Here is a 12,019-nt window from a genome sequence, read left to right as displayed (position 1 = left end):
TTTTAATGGCAAGCTCCTCTCCCCCACTATGAGCGCCTTATTTCATGCAATGATCCTGGAGCACCCATTATCATGCACTAAGCCTGAGTCCCCCATATCAGGGGCCCCTACAGAGTTTGAACACATGATTGCACATGTGTGCAGTAGGTTTGCATAGTAATTCCTTAATTACAGCAGGATATCTCTGATTTCTGATCCATGGAGATGTTTATGTTTACTTTCAGTGTGACTAAGTCTACTTATATAAATGTACACACACATAATATCATTGTTCCAAATTTAGAGCTGAGATTGCATGAAATCAGCCTTAGTCCTTATGCCAAAGTGTGCTCATAGAGGAAGGGGATGATAAAGTCAGGTTTACTTTGTAGCATGATGCACCTGCAAATAAGGAGGAGGAGCTGGGTCTTGTTAGAAACCTACTGCAGAGGCCCGTGGAGGAAGTATAATGGGAAAAGTAGAGGCTGCAAAGCCCAGTGGGCCTGACATTGTATCTCTGCCCCACCACTTACTTATGGCATGATACTGGATCACTTCAGCTTCCTTTTCTTATTCTGTAAAATGGGGGTGATAGTACCGTTTACCAGTAATGTTTGAGTGATAAGCTCAAATCCTATAATAATCAGCTCTGACTATAATTTATTGAGCAGTTCCTATGCTAAGTACTTTGGATAATCATTTCAATCATTGCTTACAAAAACCCTATGAGGTCGGTTTCATGATGCTAAAATACAGATGTAAAATCTGAGGCTTAAAACAGTTGCAATAATTGATTTGTCTGAGGTTGAAGGGCAAGCAAGCTATGGAATGCTTACTTCCTGCCACTAACTTGTTGCTGCTTCCATCTGGCTGGTAACCAGTAGACCGATGACAGCTTTTATTTTATTCTTATTGATAAGGCCAGTCTGAAGAGAGGGAGGAAGAAGGTGACAGTGGTACAGAGAGTGGGGATATGGCAGCAGAAGACAGGAAGGAAGCAAGGGCAACTCAGGTGGGAGCAAGAGGGGAAAGGGGACTATATCCCAAGAAGGCACACCCATCTGTCTCCTGCAGGCACCATCGGAAAGCTCTCCTTCAGGCGCATGGACACGGGTTTCCACCTGGGCTCTAGGGACCTTGGGGAAGTCATTCCACATTTTGAGCCTCCAGGTCCACACACATGAGGTGGAAGTAACAGTGCATACGCTGCAGATTTGTGGGAAGGATGAAATAGTGTAGCATGTCTGGAAGCACCTAGAATGGTGCTCATCAGAACAGGGGCATGGATCGGAGTCAGACTGACGTCCCCTTAATTCACAAGCTCTTGCTTCTTTCACATTCATGTTCTGCTCCCCACTAAGGACAAGGCACTTAAACCAGGCCTCCAAAGACAGGCGGGGCTGGAAATGCAGAAGGGAGAAGACTGCAGTTGACCACAAGGATCAGTTCTTCCCTTTTTCAGTTGCTTTGAACCCTGAGGTTCTTTCCATGCTTTGGTAATAAAGTCAGATTGTAAACCAGCATAAAGAACTTAAAGGTGAAGGCAACTTCTTCCGTTAGTTCTTTTCCTTTTCTTTTTCTTTCCCAATTCTTGTAATTAAACACAAGTCTTGAATAATGCAAACCTATAATTCATGCAAATTGATCCCTAATGAGATGGAAACAAGCCAGGTTTTAATTTGTTGAACTTGTGGGAGATAGTATAATGAGTTGGAAAGAACAGATGCAAAAATATGTCCCCTTTCATCTAAAATGAGCCCAAACATTTCATTCCTGGGCTTAGCCTCATATGCTTTTAATGTCTTCAATATGATTTTAAATATTTTTGTCAAGGAGATGACTGCTCATCCCAGGCACCCTGAGCTACCTTCACGCAGGCTTTGTGGTTTTCCTACTCCCCCACATGCAGACTCTGCCATGACCTCACTTCCTACCACTTCTCAGCCCTTGAGAGAACTTGATCCATTAATGGTGTGTGATCAACAAATGCTCTGAACGCAACCCGAAACCGAAGCCTCAGGACTTTTTTTGTCATGTGTTCCACCGTGGGGAAGAGGGTGAGGCGCCCATGAGCTCTGTTCTGGTGTAGTGCTGAGAATGGAAGCCAAAAGAGGAAAGCATTTCAGGCAGAAGAACTGCATAAGCAAAGTGTGGGCGCATGAATATGCATGACGTGCTTAGTATATAATGATGAGACAGATAGTTCTCTTTATATTGACTCTGCTAGGTGCACACAGAAGGAGGTCGAGCACACTGAATTTCTGAGTTTCCTCTCTGCAGCTCCGGTCCTCCCAGTGGCCCCAGCCTTTCCCTCCAACAGTAAACAACACTTCACTCTCTGAACAGAATAGGGAGGAAACCCATGTGCCTGTATGCAACCTATGCTGAGGGATAAGTAGGGGTGCCCAAAAATGCAGTCCCCGTCTGTGACTTTGCTACTTAACGGAGATGTAGCTGAAGCCCCAGAGACTATTCCTGAGGAGCACTCATTGGACTTGGCTTACAGTGGGACCCGTGGCTAAGCTTTACTACAGTGAAAGGATCCAAAGCAAAGTCAGCACAGGGGAGGGGTACACGGGGCAAAATCCAGAGGAAACCAGGCTGAAGCTTCAAGGGTCTTCTCTTAGCAGAACACAACAAATGACACAAGAAAGTACAGAAGAAATAAATTATTTCTAGATTAGGACAAGCCTTTTTTTTTTTTTTTTTTTTTTACAGTCTACGGGGAACCTGCTGGAGAGAATGTGTTTGGGGAGCTCAGAAGAGACAGAGAACTCAGGCTGAAGGGTGAAGGTGGTTGGAGAGAATGTGAGAAGGTCATCTGGATGGAGCAAGCAGCAGAGCAGACAAGGGGCTTGGGGAATAAACAGACTGGCCAGCATAGGCACAGTCACCTGCCTGTACTCCCATTCGACTGCCACCACCATAACCAATTGCTACAGACGCAGAGGTTTAAAGTGACACAGATTCATCCTCTCATGGTTCTGGAGGGCAGGCAGAAATGAGTCTTACAGGGTTAAAAGCAAGCTGTTGGCAAGGCCACGTTCCTTCTGGAGACTCTGAGGGGGGATTCTACTGGCCACCTACATACCTCGGCTCCTGATCCCTTCCTCACATCACCACGGCCTCATGTTTCCGTCAGCACATGACTGCACCTGCCCGTGATGTCTCACCTCCCTTTCATTAGGATGCTGGGATGACAGGGGGCCCACCTGGACAGTCCAAGACAGTGACCCATCTCAGGACTCTTACCTTCATCACCTCTGCAGAGTCCCTTTTGCCATGTGAGGGGACATTCACATGTTCTGGGAATTAGGACCTGGATGTGTGGGGAGCTCTCTCAGGAATCTCTCTCTCTCACTTGTCCATCCACAAATATTTTTTGATCTATTGATCTATTGCATATTGTGCACTGTACAAGGCAAAGGGAGTTTTACACACACGCACATATGCTCACACACATTCGCACACACACACATGCCAGTTGATAAGCACACATGGGGGTGTTAAGAGCTTTGGCCAAGATCTCCCTGGCTGGAGTGGGAGTCTACAGGAGGCGTATAACCCAGTATAGGGGTCAAAAGTGTTGCCCATCCATGGAGAATTACAGGGCATTTGCTGGGATCACCACAGTGAGAACAGGGGAGGAAGGACCTCAACAAAGCAGCAGAGGATCCATCCCTAACAAGAAAAACTGTGTTCTGAGGATGCCCCCTCCTCAAAAGATATGATAGATAGTTCACCGTTCAGAGCCTGGAATAAAATATTTTAGCCCTGAAACAGGATGAATTCCTTACCCACTGACATTAGTAGCAAAGAGACTATTTTAATATTAAACCAAAGAAAAATGGTCCAAGATATTCTGAGGCCAAATTATAGAATACATTTATTTGGCCAATGCCTGAGTCTATTTTTTTTTATAAGAACTTTGCCAATTCGTTAATGGTTAATAGTAATCTAAGTTGAGAATAATTAAAATACTGAATATTTTACACATACATATATACAAAATCATATTGGTGGTCAGAAATCCAATATATGTCTGGCATTTAAAAGACAGGGCAACTGTGCAAGTCTCCTCTGCAAGTTATAAATAAAAATCCTCTCAATATACATTTAATGAGCACCAAAGATGTTAAAGGTATTCTATTAAGACAAGAGTCACAGAGCCCAGGGGCACCTGAGTGGCTCAGTTGTTGAGCGTCTACCTTCGGCTCAGGTTGTGGTCCTCAGGTCCTGGGATCGAGCCCCACATCGGGCTCCCTGCTCTGCAGGGGGCCTGTTTCTCCCTCTCCCACTCCCCCTGCTTGTGTTCCTACTCTCACTATCTCTCTCTGTGTTAAATGAATGGAGTCCTTAAAAAAAAAAAAAAAGATCACAGAGCCCAATCTCTAGGAGCCTGCTGGAGGAGACAGGTGCATAACCACACACAAATCCAGCCTTGAGAGATGGAAGCTGTGTAAGTGCAAAGGGCCTGAGACCCCACGAGCAAGTATTTCTTTCTGACCCGGAGAATCACACAAAATTCAGAGTGGGTGCATTTTCAGTTAAGCCTTGGAGGTGGTAATGACAATAGTAATAATAATAATATTAATAATGACATCCACTCTTTGTGTTCGTATGATTTTTTTTTGTTTTTGAGAGAAAAAGACCCATGAGAGATACACAGTCCAGCCCTGCTGTGTGCGTGACCAAGTTCTTGCCAACACAGAGAAAAGACCAGAGGTATTAGACCCACACAGACTAAGATTCAAAGGCTGGCTCTCACACTAAATATCTGTGTTTATTTGAGTTATTTATTTAATGTCTGCGAGTCTCGATTTCCTCATTTACAGAACAGAAATGTTAATAACACAGAACCTGGCAAAATTATTTCTTTCCCCTCAGCTATTTACTAACTGGGTAAACATGGGCAATTTCTTCATTATTAGTTTCTTCAAATGCAAAATACGATTTATACTATTTACTTAAAAGAGATGCTGTGTTAAGATAAATAACATATGCAAAATCTGCTCTGTAAATTATAGAATGCCAAACAGAAGTTAATATGTCCAATTTAAATATCGCCTCTAAGGGGATAAAACTGTAGATATGTAGGGGTTCAAGGGATGAGCAATTAGAAGAGGGTAATCTTAGAAAGCTTCTTTTAGGAAGTAGGATATGAATTGGTATGCATATGTGACTTCTGAAGCCCTAGCCATAAATAACAGGATTCAAGTCTCCATGATAGAGTAGTAAGTGCTAAGATATCCCCACTGGGGATTTAATCAGTGGAAGGGACTTCTGCACTGGGATGTCATCATCAAATATTGATTTATTTATTTTTTTTATAATACAGTTGGCTTTACTGAAATAGGAGCTCTTTTATCCGGGAAATTGATCAGGGACACAGCTCAGCCCAGGTCAGTTTTTGGTACAAGGGGTGGTCAAAACTGATAGTACATGGATCTAGGTGGACCACTGAAACTTTGATTTTTCAGGACCGTACTGGTAGATGAGGGAAGATTCGACAGGAGTTGAGGATAGTTAGGGCAGCCAGAAGCCGAGACAGATGTCTCACTTAAAGGGAGAGAGAAAGGAGTCTTGCGTGGAGGCAGGGTTCTGGCCAAGTGAAGCAGAAAGTGTCAGGAAGAGGAGTTTCGGTGCCCCAGACAGCACCCCGAGAGCCTGCTTGCCAGAAACAGGTCCCTCCAACACGAGCTGCAGATCTGGGAAGTTTTTGACCATCACTTCAATATGCCCAGAGGAGCACTGTGTGAACACCCTTTTGGCAAAAACGTAACTTGAAAAAAATATCAACTTCAGGGCACCTGGGTGGCTCAGTTGGTTAAGCGACTGCCTTCGGCTCAGGTCATGATCCTGGAGTCCCTGGATCGAGCCCCGCATCGGGCTCCCTGCTCAGCGGGGAGTCTGCTTCTCCCTCTGACCCTAACCCCTCTCATGTGCTCTCTCTCATTCTCTCTTTCTCAAATAAATAAATAAATAAATAAATCTTAAAAAAAAAGAAAAAAATATCAACTTCATTCCATCATGAATATAGAGAAAAAATATATGTTGGTTCTATGAAGTATGGGATGAGCAGGGAGAGTCAAGGTTATCCACAGAGTAGTCCCCTGAAAATAATCTAGTTCAGTGACATAGGAAATTCCAGAATGCTGTTTGGAATTGTCAAAAGGTACAATGAAATATATTCCTTTGCAAAGAGTACCAGAAAACCATAAAGATAAAACAAGTTGAGTCAATGAGGCAACATGGAAAGATACAGATGAGATGAAATTGGAAAGCCAGCAACAAGTATCTTCAGAATCTATACCAGAGTCTCTAAAATCTTTTTCAAGTGAATATAAAAAGGGATAGAACAAGATAAGTGATATGGATAACAAATATGCAAAGCCGTCCCACATTGCAGAGAAAAAATATAAAGATGAAAACACAAAAATTCAAAGGAGTATAAATTAGCACCTTAAAACAAAGATATACCAATGGGCTCAGAGGAGAATACAATATTAAAAGGTTGCTTTATTAGAAAATCTGAATATAAACATTTTTATAATACAAAAATGTCATAAATCAAATGAAACAATTAGAAAAGCTGAATAGGACAGTAGCCATGGACTAAACTGGAAAAAAAAAAAAAAAGTAGTTAAGGAATTACTTCTGGAAAAGTGCTCCGCAGTTTGTAAGTTAATTTTTTTTTCAAAATTCTTATCCTTTATAAACAGGGCTAAAACATAGCAATACAGAAATGCTTTAAACCCAGTATATAACCTTGTTTCCAAACCCAGATGAAGATAGCATAAGAAAAAAATCAAAGTCTCACTTCAAAATAGTGCTATAAAAGCCCATAAGAAATTACAGGCAAATAGAACCCAGCAGTAAAATAAAATTAAAGTAATAAAGTATTATTTCAGAATGAAAGTATTGATTCTTAATTATCATTAATATTTTTACCATTTCTGGAAGAGATAAATACTTTTTACATCCTCTTTGTGGTAAAACTTAGCATTATTGTCTGTTCCCAACATTTCTCCACTTCTTCACCTCTGAGTCTCCTCTCAAACTCCCGCCCTCAGCACCCCGATGGAACCCCTCTGCCATCTTACAAAGGCCAGTGGCCAACTCTGTGGACTCATCATACTCCAGCTCTAGTCAGTATTTGACACAGTTGAATATGGTGTGCTTGAATTTATTTTCTGGGAGACCACACTCTCTTGAAATATCCTCCTGCCTTTCTGGTCCCTCCTTTGCTTATTCTCTCCCTCCTGTAAATGGTGGTGCCCCAGGGCTCAACAGTTATATTTATATACATGCTAAGTTATGAGCTCCAGTTTCTCTAGATGTCTGCTCAACATCTATTGAGATATCTCGTAGTCGAAACAAAGTTTGCAGAGCCAAAGCATAGCTCCTGATCCCTCCCTCCCAAAGGTTCACCCACTCAGTCATGAGCACCACTGGTCGACTTCAGCCTGAAACTTAGGTGCCGTCCTTAACTGCTCTCTTCTCCTCTTACCCATGTGCAATCCATCAGTAGGTCTTGCCAGCTCTCTTTTCAAAATTAATCTGCAAACTTTGCGCTTCTCACCCCATCAACCATGATCACCCTCAGAGAGAGATGTTCTCATCTTTGAGCTGGGAGCACATGAACATGCTCGGAACGTACATAAGAACATGCATGTTATCCCCCATCCATCTCTACTCTTCCCTCCTTCCCTTCCTCCACCAGAATTAAGCTCCCTTAAAATAAATGGGATAGGGTTCAGAAAGATCATCTATTCCATTCCAACGTGTTTGCGTTTATTTACAACCAATCTCAAACTTGGGTGATTGTCCTCCTCTGCACCCACCACCATCACAGAACTTCCTCCAGTGTTCTGAGTCCCCTTTCCCCTCGGTGAGAAAATGCTTCCATAGTATCTGTGGATATTCCTGTCCCTCCTTCTGTCCCTCTACTTTCCCCTCCCCAACTTAATTATAAACATCTGTGAGAAGACCTCGAGCTGTACCCCCAAAATAAAAGATCTCTGTGCTGATAGAAACCTTGAAAATCTGCTTGAAGTCAACACTCAGACACAAAGTCTTGGGGTACAGAGTCCAGGAAGCACATGAGGAAGCTAACATGCTTAAGCCTGGGAAGGGCCGAGTGTGTGGAGCATCCAGAAGGAAGGAGGGAAAGGGTGGGACTGGGGAGTAGGACTGACTAGCCCGCGCATGTCCTATGCTCAGGGAATTGGGTCATGATTACACTTGCAAGGGAACCAAGCTCCCTCCTTCTTCCCAAACTCTCAGGAATGTTGCCACCAGGTATAAATAGCGTGCAGTTGTGTGTGTGCCCGTGTGCATGTGGTAACGGGCAGAGGAGGAACCCAGCAGGTGGTGTGTCAACTCACCTAACTCAGCAGAAGCAGGAGTCTTGAGCCAGAGAAACAGATGAACGTATGAGATAGCCAAACACACACTGCCACCATTGGAAATGCATAGAATATTAAGTATGGGCTTCCAGAGTATGCAACATAGAGCTAAAGCCGTCTTCTATGGACCTTCGGGGCAGAGAGACATCCCCTGCCATGTGGGCCACGCACACATAGCGCCTCCGGTGCTCACTCCAACAACATATATGTAAACGCAATGCCTAAGCATCAGCCGGGTTGTTACTCAGGATGGAGGAAGAACTTCTAGACCCTCTTACCTGATAAGAAGTCTTTTGTAAGCTTTGATGTTTCAGTGAAGGATCTTTTGCTAATTCTAAGACACAGTCTTAATGAATGCTGGCAAATGTTCAAAGTGAAGGAGGAGGTATGCAAATAGGATTAATCTGCGCTTTATCAAAGGTAGAAACAGAAGCTAAGTCAATGCGCTCAAAGGGAGATTTGCTTGCTTGGTGCTTTGTGATGCAGTCCCACACATATTCTCTCAAGGGCTCAGCCTACAAACACATACAGCGGCACATCTGCCAGCTACGTACCTGACTCTATTCTCCAGAGCCAGAGACAAGCAGGGCTGAAAGTCGCCACTCTGATTTCCAAACAGCCATCCTTGGCCCAGTGTCATCCATAAGGAAGGTGCTCCTGGTTCATTATAACCTAACCAAGAGGAGAAAGTTTGATTACAAAAAGCCAGTCTTATCCCACACATTTCTCTTCCCCTGTGATGTGGCTCGGGCAGTGTTCCCACACCGGCTTGGCCTCTTACATGGCTACACCGGCCACCAGCTGGGTCCATGCAGGTGCCCGCTCTTGTCAAGGAACACTAGCCACTGGGATCCAGTAATGGTACCTCCTCACTCCAAAACCTGAAAAGAAGTGGGTTTCTGGTGTTACTAAGTCTTGGCTAGCTCAACATTGCCTACTGATTTATCTGCTTTCCTATATGACCTGTTGGACCAGTGCTCTACATTAAATTCCCTCTCTTTCAAATACTCAGAATTGTTGGCTCCCAAACCGGCCCCCACACGTGGAGGACAGGGAGAGATGGAAGGAAGAGGCAGGACACTCCAGATCAGTAGGTGGCAGGTTTAAGAAGCAAGGGGACTTACTTACCAGGCTTGCCTTGAGCACCACCCAATAAGGAGGTCTCTGCACCCACCCACCAGAATCTTCAGTGTATAGAGAGGGCTTAACGGGGTTCAGCCACATTTGCTGGCCAGATGGTCTCAACAACACCATGCTGTCTCAAGGTGGAGTTCTTGAAAATGGCTCCCACTATGGGACCAGGATGCAGGTGGGCGTGGAGCTGGGGGGACAGAGAGCACATCCCAAAGGAGGAGCTCGCAGGCCAGCTGGTGGTCACAGCCTCTCCATGACCTTCTCCCATGCAGAATGGGGTCTTCTTTCCTGGTTTTTGTCCTAACTGGTACATTACGCTTCTGGGGTTTTGTATAGTTACAAAGTTAATATGTGAATGTATCTACTAAAATGCCCGTATCAGGTTGACGCTCAGGTAGTGATCATGGATAGATTGCTTAGTAATCAAAATCAGACTTCATAGATTTGAAATCTGGTTCCATCACTTACTGGCTATGTGACCCTAAGCAAGAATTTAAAAGTTCTTTGCTTGTTTTCCAAATCTGCAAAATCAGGATAATGGAAATACCTACTCAAAGCACTGTGAGGGTTATTTGATTTGTGTTAAAGCACTCGGACTAGTCCTGGTTCCAATGGGTCCAATAAATGTGGGTTATTTTCATGAGATTATTACATATGCAAAAAAGTCAACCGACAAGTTTCCAACAGAAAAGGGAATGAGCCTGCTTCTCCCTCTCCCACTCCTTCTGCTTGTGTTCCTGTTCTCGCTGTCTTTCTGTCAATTAAATAAATAAAATCTTAAAAAAAAATAAAATCTTAAAAAAAAAAAAAAGAAAGAAAAGGGAATGAGAAATCATCTTTTTTTTTTTTTTTTAAAGATTTTATTTATTTATTTGAGACAGAGAGAACGAGAGAGACAGAGAGCACATGAGAGGGGGGAGGGTCAGAGGGAGAAGCAGGCTCTCCGCCGAGCAGGGAGCCCGATGCGGGACTCGATCCAGGGACTCCAGGATCATGACCTGAGCCGAAGGCAGTCGCTTAACCAACTGAGCCACCCAGGCGCCCGAGAAATCATCTTTTGAGACCTAGAGTGAGCTAGTTGGAATCTTATGACGCCAAAAGCAAAACACTTACCTTTTAAATGAAATACTTCAAGAGGTAAGAATTATTACCCTGAGTAAACTGTTACACTCAGAACTGATCCCTCTTATCCCCTGTAGAAGGGAACAATGTGTATATGTACCTGTGTCCGTGCCTGTCTTTGTAGTTACCTAGTAGCTGCAGGGGAATGTGCCTGTTGCCCTCTATTCTCTAGAGGAAGGAGCGCTAGCCTTGGAGTCAGGAGGCAGAAATTAGGATTTGTGTCTGTGGTTGCCACACGTAACACTTCTGTGATTGAGAACAAGTTACAAACTCTCTGAATTTAGTTACACTCACCCTAGCATGGGAATGTGTCCGCTTTCATAGTCTGCCATGCAGAAGAAATGGAATTCTGTTTGTAGGAAGACAGCAGATTCTGAAGGGGTTGCGGCTGGTGTCCAATAAAAAGCGGAGGTGCAGTGTCAGGCAGAAGAAACCAGGAAAGCAGGGTTCTACCTCTATCCTAGATTTTGATGCCATTTTCAAAGGAAAACATTTCCCTTTTTCAGATGAGGAAACATGCGCAGAGAACTTCAGTGTCTTGGTCAAGATTGTTAGGAAGCTGAAGAGCCCGGATGTGAACCCAGAGAGTGTGGAAGCAGAGCTCCGGTCAGTAGCCCTGACTTTCCTGAACAGCTCTAAGCAGGTGAGGCTGTGGGGCTGGACTCCATTTCCCAGAGGGCCGCAGGAGGCAAGAATGTCACCTACAGATGGTGTCAGAGCCATCGCAAAGGCAGCCCCGTGCCGTGTTGGAGCTCCAGGGAGATGGAGCAAACTATGAGCTGCTTTATACCATCGCTCCCAGTGACTTCTCAGACCCACAGGAAAGTTTTCAACAATACATCTCCTGAGTGGAATTAATTTATTGAGAAAAATGGTAAAGGGCCGGGGTCTTTCACCACAGACATGCGCAGATGTGCACAGAGGAGAGCATGAGAAAGTAAGATGTGACAGATGTCGGGGGAGGCCAGCAAACCCAGCCTCTGACGTTGGAGGTTCAGGCCCTCCGGAGGCCCCGTGTCGTGCCCGGGCCCCATAGCCATGTGCTAAGAGAAGCTGCCACATTGTGGGACTCACCCTTCCATCAGATACCAGGGGACCTGGGGTACATTCCCGCGTCTCTCCGTGTGCAGGTACCTGTGTGTGCATAGAAAGTACGTGTCCTGTCTGTGTCAGCTCTAGAGAACAAGAAAACAGCCCAAATCATAATAGTGGATTCATTACATGCTTGTGTTTGCAAAACATTTCCAAATATATCTTCCCAGTTGACTCTTATACCAATCCAACCTTATTAATAAAAGCTGATATTTATTGAAAACTGACAATAGACCAGGTTTCAGAGTAAGCACTTACCCTGCATTTTCTCATTTAAGCCTCAG

This window comes from Mirounga angustirostris, unplaced genomic scaffold (assembly GCF_029215605.1).
Source record: "Mirounga angustirostris isolate CCGP_5_RB_7025 unplaced genomic scaffold, mMirAng1.0.hap1 SCAF_4, whole genome shotgun sequence".
Taxonomy (NCBI): Eukaryota; Metazoa; Chordata; class Mammalia; order Carnivora; family Phocidae; genus Mirounga; species Mirounga angustirostris.
Note: the sequence above shows the minus strand (reverse complement) of the source record.